General features: G+C 40.8%; 1 non-coding gene across 1 annotated transcript; it reads right to left on the reverse strand.

Moving 5' to 3' along the window:
* Window positions 1-5,882: 5,882 nt before the first annotated feature.
* On the reverse strand, window positions 5,883-5,990 carry LOC112084973. Its single transcript, XR_002898619.1, has one exon. It is a non-coding gene; the product is annotated as a small nucleolar RNA R71 (small nucleolar RNA).
* Between the last annotated feature and the right edge of the window lie 4,977 nt (window positions 5,991-10,967).

Consider the following 10,967-nt stretch of genomic DNA (forward strand, 5'->3'; position numbering starts at 1 on the left):
ATCTTGAAAGCCATGGGGTATAGATTCAAGGAGAACAAGGCAAAGTTTGATCTGATTAATGAAGCACATTTGTGTAGGATTGGCTTTCTCCAAGGAAGAGTGGGTACCAAGGCAGTCTACAACTTCAAGACACTCATCAGTGAGCCAGCCCAAGTTCTCCTACCCAATCCCTCCATCACCACAGTCCAAGTTAAAAGGAACATTCACTTCTTCTTGCTGAAGGAAGAGCTGTACAATGTCCAAACTGATCCACCAATCCTCACATACAGGCAAGCTTGCAGAGAAGAAGCCTCCAAGGGAAAGAAAGCAACCGCTGAAGATGCTACCACAAGTGCAGCTGGTGCTCACGATGCTGATCTGCCTCCACCTCAAAAACGTTTTGGTGGAAACAGATATCACTTTGATGATTACAACTGGGAGGAACCAGGCACTTCAGGGTTCAGAGCTCAACAGAAGATTGGTATTCTCCAACAATGGTGCAAGTACCAAGACAAAACCATCCACAAGATGGCCAAGTGCATCAAGGAGATGAAGAAGAGGATCAAGAAGCTTGAAAACCCTTGCAAAGGTGGGGCTCCAGCACCAGTTTCACCAAGAAACAGAGAGGAAGTTGGGGAGAGTTCCATGAACTGCACAGCCTTGGTCGCATATGGAACCACTTGGGTAGATCTTGACGACGGGAGTGATGAAGCCAGCCACCATTCTTGGGAAACACCGTCAGGCCACACATCGAACCCCTCCTACTCATTGGGGTCTGATTTCAACAGCCACTAGGTAACACTCAAAACCTTGTAAATAGCATGTAGACTTTCTTTTCCTTTTGCATTTTGCTTGTTTGCTTTGGTTTCACTTCTTTCTCATACTTTTATAACACAAGGGACTGTGTTATTTAAGTGTGGGGGAGGAGTTTCATCCTTTACTAACCATGTTTTCTATTTTCTCATTTTACACTTTGAGTCTTGAGTCACATTCTAGTTGCATAGTCATCTAAGTGCATATAAAAACCAAAAAAAAATGGAAAAATCTGCACAAAAAAAATGATCATGTAGTTGCATTCTCATTTTTAGGATTGAGTCTAGATTGCATTTGCATATAGGTTGCATCTTGCAAGGAGTAATGATAGGTTTTCTAGAGAGTACATCACTTTGAGAACTTGAATTGAATATGCTTGTGAATCTTTTTCTATGCTTGCAAAGTCTGAAATGATTTGAATCTGAGAAGCAAGTTTGAATTGAACTCAACTCTAATTAAGTGGAAACCTTGAACTTGACCTGAAAATATCTTGTGATGCATTGTTTGAAAAAGCTTGTGGATACCAATATACATACTTGAGCTAGAACCACTGTTTTTACCACTCTTTTCCTTAGCTCAAGTAGCTGAATCCACATCATGGATCAGTTCCCACACCTTGAACCCATCCTTCTTTTAAGCCAATGTTTGTGTGTGAATTGAAAGGCCACCTTGGATCAAACTTAGCAGAAAGTGTTAGGTTTAGAGCGACAAGGGCAGGTCTCATTGAGTGCTGTGTTCCAACATCAAGGAACTGAGAGTTTTGGCGAGGAATAAGTGTGGGGGAAAAGACTTTTTGGTGAGTGGAAAAAGGTGAGATGAGTGGAAAGAGAGAGTGAAAATAACTAGGGGAATGAAAGAAAAAGAAGTCAGTCTTGGTGTTTTGAGAAAGTGAGCTCTGGTTTGTTGAAAAGAAAAATCTAGCCTCTAAGTGAAAAAGAAAGAAAAGAAGCCAAAAGCTCAAATGTTTTGATAAGAAAGAAAGAAGAGGCTAGAAGTTGTAAAAGAAAAAGAGCTGTGTAAAGTTTGAGTTCCAAGACTTGAGAGTGAAAGTGAAGAACAAATCCCCTAGTGAGAGAAAAATGAGTGTGAAAAGTGAGGTCTTTGAGCAAGAGAGGAAGCTTTGAGTAGAGGGTGGGGAGTGATGAGTCTTTGCCCTTGTATGCATAGGTTGCTTTTTACCTTTAGCATTCTGCCAAAGTTTGATCATTCATAGAGAGATCCCTTTGCTGCATTTAACCCACTTGAACACTGATGAGATCATTTTAATCTCATAGCCTCTCCCTAGCCAAGCCAGCTTGTTTAAACCTTGCATCATGAGATCCACCTGATAAAAGCTTAATGAATGTGAAAGAGTTGAGAGAGAGAAGAACTTGTGGAGATTCCTTGCTGAGTTGACATATATCTGAGTATGGCTTTGCATTGCATAATTGAGCATGAACTTGAATTCTCATTGTGATCACTTCTCTCAAAAAGAAAATGTGAACTCCCATTGCATACAACCTCTTTCTCTCATTTGCTCTTTTTGCTTGAGGACAAGCAAAGGACAAGTGTGGGGGAGTTGATATGTTCATAATTTGCATCATTTAGGTTGCACAAATCATTCCAAATCATGTTTTATTTCATGTATTTTAGGTCCCTAGGGTTTGTTTTAGAACTTAGGAGATGCATTAGGTCCCAATGAGTCTTTGCATGTTTTGAGTGTCTATCAGGTGATTATGGAGCTGAAAAGATGAATCCAGGAGGTGGAATGGTGAGCAGAGCTTGAAAAAGTGGAAAACTTGAGTCTATGGAGGTTATCGGCCATTCTCGCTGGCCAGGAAGGTTTTACCGGCCATTTTCATGTACCGCGGGAAGCTTTACCGGCCATTTTCACGTACCGCGAATTAAGTATATCGGCCAAAATCTCCGGGTGCGAACGAGTCTCAGAAATCACCTGTCCGGGGAGCCTTCCGGTCCGATTCAGATGGCGGGTCCTTCATAGAAGTTGGAGAGCATTGAAGCACGGTCTCATAGCAATTGGAATCGTAGAATTCGGACGCGTGAGCAGAGAGATAAGCTCGTCGGAAGAAACCCCTGTCTCGCAGGTATTCCGGACCGAGCAGATCAGTTCTGAAGGATGCGAAGGACGGTGCACTTCCAGGCCGATTCAGCTTCCGGGTCCTTCATGAGAATCAGAGACATTTGAGTTTTCTTTCCAGAACGTCCAAGAGCATTCAATTCGGATCTATGAGCAGGAAGATACGGCCTCCGGAATGGACACATGTCTAGACGCCTCTCTCTGGTCGTATACATGCACTGCAAAGATGTGCCCTCCAGGAAGCCTTCCACCTCCCAAGCACTGAAACTTCCTTCACAAAAGTTGGAGATAAATGAGTCCTCTGTCTTCTGCAACCGAAATCATTCAATTCGGACAAGTATCACAGGAGTTACACTCTCCGGAATGCGAAGTGATCTAAGCTGCTCTGGATGCTGCGAGATGGTCTTGCGACTTGGTTAACCCGCAGGCCTGAAGATGAACACCTGAATGCTGATGCTGCGAGTTGAAATGTGCGGGTAAACTATCACTGGAAGAGGTCTGGAGCTCCCGAGCAAGAGAAATGCTAAGTCCACAATCGTGCGACTTAGGCATGCGAGTCATCCGCGCCTGGATCTATGCCGCACGATCACTCGGAATTCACTCCGACTTGAGCCTGCGACCTAAGTGCAATAGAGACCAACCCGCACAGTTTCTACATCCCCCAGAAACCGGCTCAGCCCTGCGAGTTGGAGAGGAAGGAGACCATGCCGCAGAAACACTCGCAATTTACTCCTAGATAGGCGTGCGGCTCCGACAAGGTGATTCAAGCCTCACAAGACAAGTCTTCATCTACTGCGACTTAGGTGTGCGGCCTGGGACATACTGAACCGACCCGCAGCTTTTCCCACTTTATCCATTAAAGCCGGGTCAGGACCCGGTTTGTTCCGGGCTGACCCGGTTCGTTTTTAAGAAGGTATAAATACTTTTTAGGGTTTTTTGGGGGAGAACTAAGTTTTATTCCCTTTGTCTCTTGCCTTTTTGGTGAAAAGACTCCATTAAGAAGAGAAATATCTTTATTTGAGTGTTTAATCAAGAAAGTTTAAGGAGATCTGGGTGTTTAAAGCTGTTTTCTTTTGAATCTATCATCTCCATCTCCATTTCTCATCATTAATCATGCTAATCTACTCAACTTGCAAAAGTTTAAGAGAGATTAGTATGATTAGTGAGTAGTCACCTTAATGAGGTTCTAGATGTGTAGGTTAGGGTGCTAAAGTGTTAGATTAGGAGTGCTTAGGGCTAGATTCATTGATTCATCTCTCTAAACAGCTGTTCTCTATGCTAAATCCTTGATAATCACTTGAGATCTAGATTCTGGGAATTTCATGCACCAAAAGTGTTTGATGAAATTCCTGAAAGAGTTGTGTTAGAGGTTTAAGTAATTTTTCATCATGGGAATGATTTGTTAAATGCTTGAATGATCATTAAGAGCTGTTTGTTAATGCATATTGATTCATGTTTCACAAATGGGAATTTGGTTTGAAAATGGATTAGTATAGGGGTTAATACCTTCATGAGAGGATTAACCTAGATTAGAGTTCTTAATCATTTGAATCATGTCTCATCATTGTCATTAGCATTTCTAGTTTAACACCAAGGCACCCTAACCAACTATCATGTCTAGAATCTCATGCCTCCATCATATCATATTCACATCATTTGTCATTGTCATTTGTCTTTAAACCTGTTTATGTTTATAGTTGTCTCTAGATTAATCAAAACCTATTCTTGTTTGCTTGAATTAAGAACTTGATCATATAGCTTAGTGTCTAACACCACATCTGGATTGATAAACCTCTTTGTACTACATTGACAAGGGGATTGATAGCCCTGAGACCCTTAAAAGTCTTATCTATCAGCGATACTGAACATCATCAAGAAAGGAGAGCTCGAACCAGAGCATGGAATAAAGAAACAGCTTGTAGCCGAAGGAGATTTGTCTGTAAGCAAAGGAGCTAAGGCTGATAAGATCAAAATCGACATAGCCTAGTCCATGAATCCCTAGAAAACCCCTTGAGCCCCAACGTTTTTCTTTCAGTGCTTACAACCTTCGAATTCATTCTACTTTTATTCGCTTATTACTTGCTTTCATTCATAATCGATTTTTACTTGCTTTTGTTTGCTCTTGTTTTTAATTGCTTTTACTTTTTTAGTCATATAGTTTAGATTTAGTGAAAACCAAAACCCAAAACCAAAACCCAAACCTGTTTAGTTCTAGTTAAATTTAAGCATTTCCGTGAATTCGTACTGAAACAACTAAGTCTCTGTGGATCGATACCCTAAGTACTACAGCGCACATCTGTGCACTTGCAGACATTTAGGGGTTATATATTTAAAACTTGAAGCTTAGTAAAACGAAAACAACAACCCCGTTTACAAAGCTCATCAAGTTTTTGGCGCCGTTGCCGGGGACTTTGATTTGTTTTGTTGTGAATCCCAGCTTAAATCCATTAGAACACTTGTTTACTTTTACTTTTTCTTTTGAATTTTTCAGGTTTCTCAACAATGAGAGACCGGGAACATGTTCCCGGGACTCTTGGTGATCCACCATATCGTGTGGATGGTGATCCAAGCGATGATGACCTGACTGATGACGAGTTTGAAGAAACGATTTATGATGACAATGAGCTAATCGGATCGACAAAACGTGAAGATGATGATGAACTGATTGGAAGTTTCGATTCACTCGAGAAGTTCTTGGAGGATCGAAGAGCTATTCAACCAGCCTTACCAAAGGATGGCAAAACCGAAATTAAGGTACCCTTTATCCATTTAGTTCAACAAAATCAATTCTATGGTTATTCATTCGAAAACCCGATTGACCATATCGAGACGTTCGAAGAATTATGTGCAACCATTACAGCAAATGGGGTTACCACAAAGGTAGTCTTTTCCCATTCTCTCTTAGAGATAATGTCAGCAAATGGCTAAAATCTTTGCCACCTGCTTCACTAAAAACGTGGGCAGCGTGTAGAACTGCTTTCCTAAATCGTTTTTACACTAGAAATCGTTCAAATCTCTTAAGAAACAAGATAAGAACTTATAAACAAAAAGAAGATGAAGATCTTTTAGATACTTAGGAAAGATTTAGGGAATACCAAAGAGATTGTCCACACCATGGATATACCGTAGAATACCTGCTGGGTATCTTCTATCGAGGTATAACTCCAGAGTTATGACACTCTTTCGACACAGCAAGTAATGGAGATTTCTCAACTAGATCTGTAGAAGATGCTCACGTTTTCATTAAAAATTTCGCAAACAGCATCCGTAATCAAGTAACCTTTGGTAATTCTGCACTTCCTGAGAAGAAAGAAGAAATTCCGGAAGTTATGAAGTGTCTCCATCACATAATGAGTCATCTTGGATTGCAACAACCAAACAAGGCACACAATACGTGTAACTTTGATGGTTGGGATAACCCAATGGATTCTTATGATCAAGAGATGATGAACACTGCAGAAGTCTACCAAATTCAAGATTTTTCATTCGTTTCTGATCACCGCGGGTCCATTCATCCGGACCACGGCAAACCAAGCTTTCACCGCGGTCGTGATGATGATGACCACGGCCAAGACCTGTTTCACCGCGGTCGCGAACCTTCTGACCGCGGGAAACTATCTTCCGAACTTGCCTGGAAACCATCTTCCGAACCAATCTTGGCTATTCAATCTAATCATGTTCGATATCCTAGTTTTCCCTCTTCTGAAGCTGAAAACCTGTAACAAAAAGATTCTAGAGTTGGAAAAATCTAGGTCTCAAGAGATTAGTGATCTTAGATCTGAACTAAAAACGATGCAAGGGGATTTCAATGAAAAATTTTCCACCCTCCTTAGCCTAATGATCAAAACTAATTCTAAAAACTTAGAAAATTTTGAAGAGGAGCCAAGTGAAAAATCTTTCGAAAGCTCAAGCGAAGCAGATCCCTCTGATCATATGAAAGCTATCACACTTAGGAGCGGATTAGCTTACAAAGAGCCTGAATTTCCTAAAGATCCCGAAGATGAGGAAAAGGGTAAGGAAAAGTTAAAAGAAAGAATCACGAATGAAGATGTTGAAAGAGGAGTGGTAGGAGAAAAGGATGGAGAAGAAGTAAGAGAAGATTCATCCCGGGAAATTCTCGGAGAAGACCCGATTCCACCTCCACCAACTCGTGTCTACAAACCTAAACCCCCATATCCTAGAGCCTTAAGAGCCCCTAAGAAGGAGAAAGATAAAGCTGAGCTGAAAGAGCTGATCGATCAATTAAATGTGAAATTACCTTTCATAGAAGTTTGTGCTATGATTCCTGCTTTAAGAAAATACATGAAGGGTATTCTAACAAATTCTTTAACTCTTGAAGAAGGAGTTATGATGATAACCCATGAATGTAGTTCTATCCTGCAAAGCCGAATCCCTGAAAAGAAAAACGATCCTGGAAGCTTCGTACTTTCATGCACCATCAATGATATAGCTTTTGAGCGTGCTCTCTGTGATTTAGGATCAAGCATAAACATGATGCCTCTTTCAGTAGCAAAACGTTTAGGATACCACACTTTCCAGCCCACTAAAATTTCTCTAGTATTAGCTGATCGTTCTGTTAGACAACCCGTAGGTATCCTAATAGATGTTCCAGTAGAAATCGAAAAATGTTCCATCCCCACCGATTTCGTAGTTCTAGAACTAGAAAAAGAACCTAAGGATCCACTTATTCTTGGACGACCATTCCTATCTACAGTCGGAGCCATAATCAATGTTCCTGAAGGAAACATCGACCTTCATCTAGCCGGCCTAGTTATGCAATTTGACATGAACAAAAGTTTCGATAAACCAACTTTGGATGGCAAAATTTGTTGGGTTGATGAGTTAGACAGAATTATTGAGGAAGTCTATGAAGATCTGCTTTTAGACGACCCTTTAAGTGTCACGCTTTCAGTCGCAAAAGATGAACGCAATTTCCTTGAAGAAATTTCGAGTGAGTGCGCACATATGCTTGATAAATCCGAAACTTATAGGAAACCTCTAAACTATCTAGATCTTAAGGACCAAACAAACATTCCTACACCTCCTAAAGACACTGCTGCAGCAATTAATGATCCTTGGAGCGAGCTTAAAGCCCCTAAAGTCAAGCTTAAACCTCTTCCCGTCGGACTTAAGTACGCTTTCCTTGGACCAAATTCTACTTATCCTGTCAAAATAAACTCTGGTTTGACGGAAGAAGAAACCACAATGTTGTTGACTGAGCTGAGAAAGCATAGAAAAGCCTTAGGATATTCACTTGATGACATACCTGGAATCTCTCCAGATCTTTGTATGCACAAGATAAATCTAGAGGATAATGCTAAAAACTCAATCGAAAGTCAAAGGAGACTGAACCCTAATCTCATGGATGTTGTCAAGAAGGAGATTATGAAGCTTTTAGAAGCTGGAATAATCTTTCCTATCTCAGATAGCACTTGGGTTAGCCCAGTTCATGTTGTTCCGAAGAAAGGAGGATTCACTGTCATTAAAAATGATAAAGATGAAATGATCGCTACAAGAACAGTAACTGGACATCGTATGTGTATCGATTACCGGAAACTGAACGCAGCAACTAGGAAAGATCATTTTCCACTTCCCTTCATAGATCAAATGCTAGAAAGATTAGCTAATCATCCCTACTATTGCTTCCTTGATGGATACTCCGGATTTTTTCAAATTCCTATTCGCTTGGAGGATCAAGAAAAAACGACATTCACTTGTCCATATGGCACGTTCGCTTACAGACGTATGCCTTTTGGATTGTGTAATGCACATGCTACCTTCCAGCGGTGCATGATGTCGATCTTCACAGATTTTATTGAGTATTTCATGGAAGTATTCATGGACGATTTCTCTGTCTATGGATCTTCCTTTGAAAAATGCTTAGCCAATCTTGGTAAAGTTCTGCAAAGATGTGAAGATAAGCACTTAGTATTAAATTGGAAAAAATGTCACTTCATGGTACGAGACGGAACCGTGCTTGGGCACAAGATTTCCGGAAAAGGAATTGAAGTTGACAAAGCTAAAATCGAGGTCATGACAAGCCTACAACCCCCCACAAACGTAAAAGGCATCCGTAGTTTCTTAGGACACGCAGGATTCTATAGGCGATTCATAAAAGATTTTTCTCAAATAGCTAGACCTCTTACGCGTTTGCTTTGCAAGGAAACGAATTTCGAGTTCGATGATGAGTGCTTAGCCGCGTTTCATAATTCGAAATTATGTGCGATGCAAGTGACTATGCAGTCGGAGCAGTGCTTGGCCAACGAAAAGATAAGAAACTGCACGTAATCTACTACGCAAGCAGAACTCTAGACGAAGCTCAATGCAATTATGCTACAACAGAGAAAGAACTTCTAGCTGTCGTATTTGCATTTGAGAAATTCCGTTCTTATCTCGTAGGATCTAAGGTCATAGTTCATACTGATCATGCTGCAATCAAGTATTTAATGTCTAAGAAAGACGCTAAACCTCGGTTGATAAGATGGATCCTCCTACTGCAAGAATTCGATATCGAAATTCGAGATCAGAAAGGAGCAGATAATGGAGTTGCAGACCATCTTTCACGAATTTGAGTTGAAGAAAGATTGCCTTTAAATGATAGTTTGCCAGAAGAAAACATCTATGCAATAGATACTACCCCCACCAATGCCAATACCGCACCACCACGCCAACTCATGCGACGAGCAGATGCTTTCAACACCCCATGGTTTAGGCACATAGCAAATTACCTAGCAGCTGATGTAGAACCACCACAATTCTTTGGGTATAGGAAGAAAAAGTTTCTGAAAGACGTTATACATTATTTTTGGGATGAACCTTATCTCTATAAGATGTGCTGATGGACTATTCCGAAGATGCGTGGCTGAAGAAGAGATGGAAGGAATTTTATTCGGATGCCATAGCTCGTCTTACGCAGGACATTTCGCAACATTCAAAACCGCTTCAAAGATCTTACAAGCTGGTTTTTGGTGGCGTACTTTGTTCAAAGATACTCAAGCTTATATATCGCGATGCGATAAATGCCAAAGAATGGGCAACATAAGCAAAAGGAATGAGATGCCTCAAAAATTTATTCTCGAAGTCGAAATTTTTGATGTCTGGGGAATAGATTTTAAGGGACCCTTTCCTACCTCATTTGGAAACCAATACATCTTAGTAGCAGTAGACTACGTCTCTAAGTGGGTTAAAGCAGTCGCTAGCCCCACCAACGATGCAAATGTCATCATGAAATTGTTTAAATCTGTGATATTCCCGCGTTTTGGAGTTCGTAGAATTGTGATAAGCGACGGAGGATCGCACTTCATCAACAGAGTCTTCGAGAATCTTCTTAGAAAGAATGGAGTTACACATAAAGTTGCTTCTCCATACCATCCCCAAACCAGCGGTTAAGTAGAGATCTCAAACAGAGAAATCAAGTCGATTTTGCAGAAAACTACTGCAGTTCATCGCAAGGATTGGTCTACAAAGCTTGGCGACGCATTATGGGTATATTGAACAGCATTCAAGACGCCATTAGGAACAACACCATTCAATCTAGTTTATGGAAAAGCATGTCACCTTCCAGTAGAACTTGAGTATAAAGCGCAATGGGCTATCAAGGAGATGAACATGAACCTGAAAACAGCTGGAGAAAGAAGACTACTTCAACTTCACGAGTTAGAAGAAATCCGACACAATGCTTACGAAAACTCGAAGATCTACAAGGAGAAGACTAAAGCATATCATGATAAGAAGATTATTTATAGAACTTTTGCTCCTAACGATAAAGTTCTTCTTTTCAATTCTTGTCTTAAGCTTTTTCCAGGAAAATTACGTTCAAGATGGTCAGGACCATTCACGATAAAGGAAGTCAAGCCATACAGAGCCATTATCCTGTGGGACAGAACCAGAAACTCATTTACAGTGAATGGACAGCGCGTAAAGCCATATCTGGCTGAAGAAACAGAAGACGAAAGAGAAGTGATGTTTTTAATTGATCCATCCTCGACCAAGGATGAAGTCAAGGAGTGTCACGACACCGGTTAAGTCTAATCGAGCAACAATGTCAAGCTAATGACTTGAAACAAGCGCTTAGTCGGAGGCAGCCCACTTGGTATTT

Source organism: Eutrema salsugineum, unplaced genomic scaffold (genome assembly GCF_000478725.1).
Source record: "Eutrema salsugineum unplaced genomic scaffold, Eutsalg1_0 scaffold_4, whole genome shotgun sequence".
NCBI classification, from domain to species: Eukaryota; Viridiplantae; Streptophyta; class Magnoliopsida; order Brassicales; family Brassicaceae; genus Eutrema; species Eutrema salsugineum.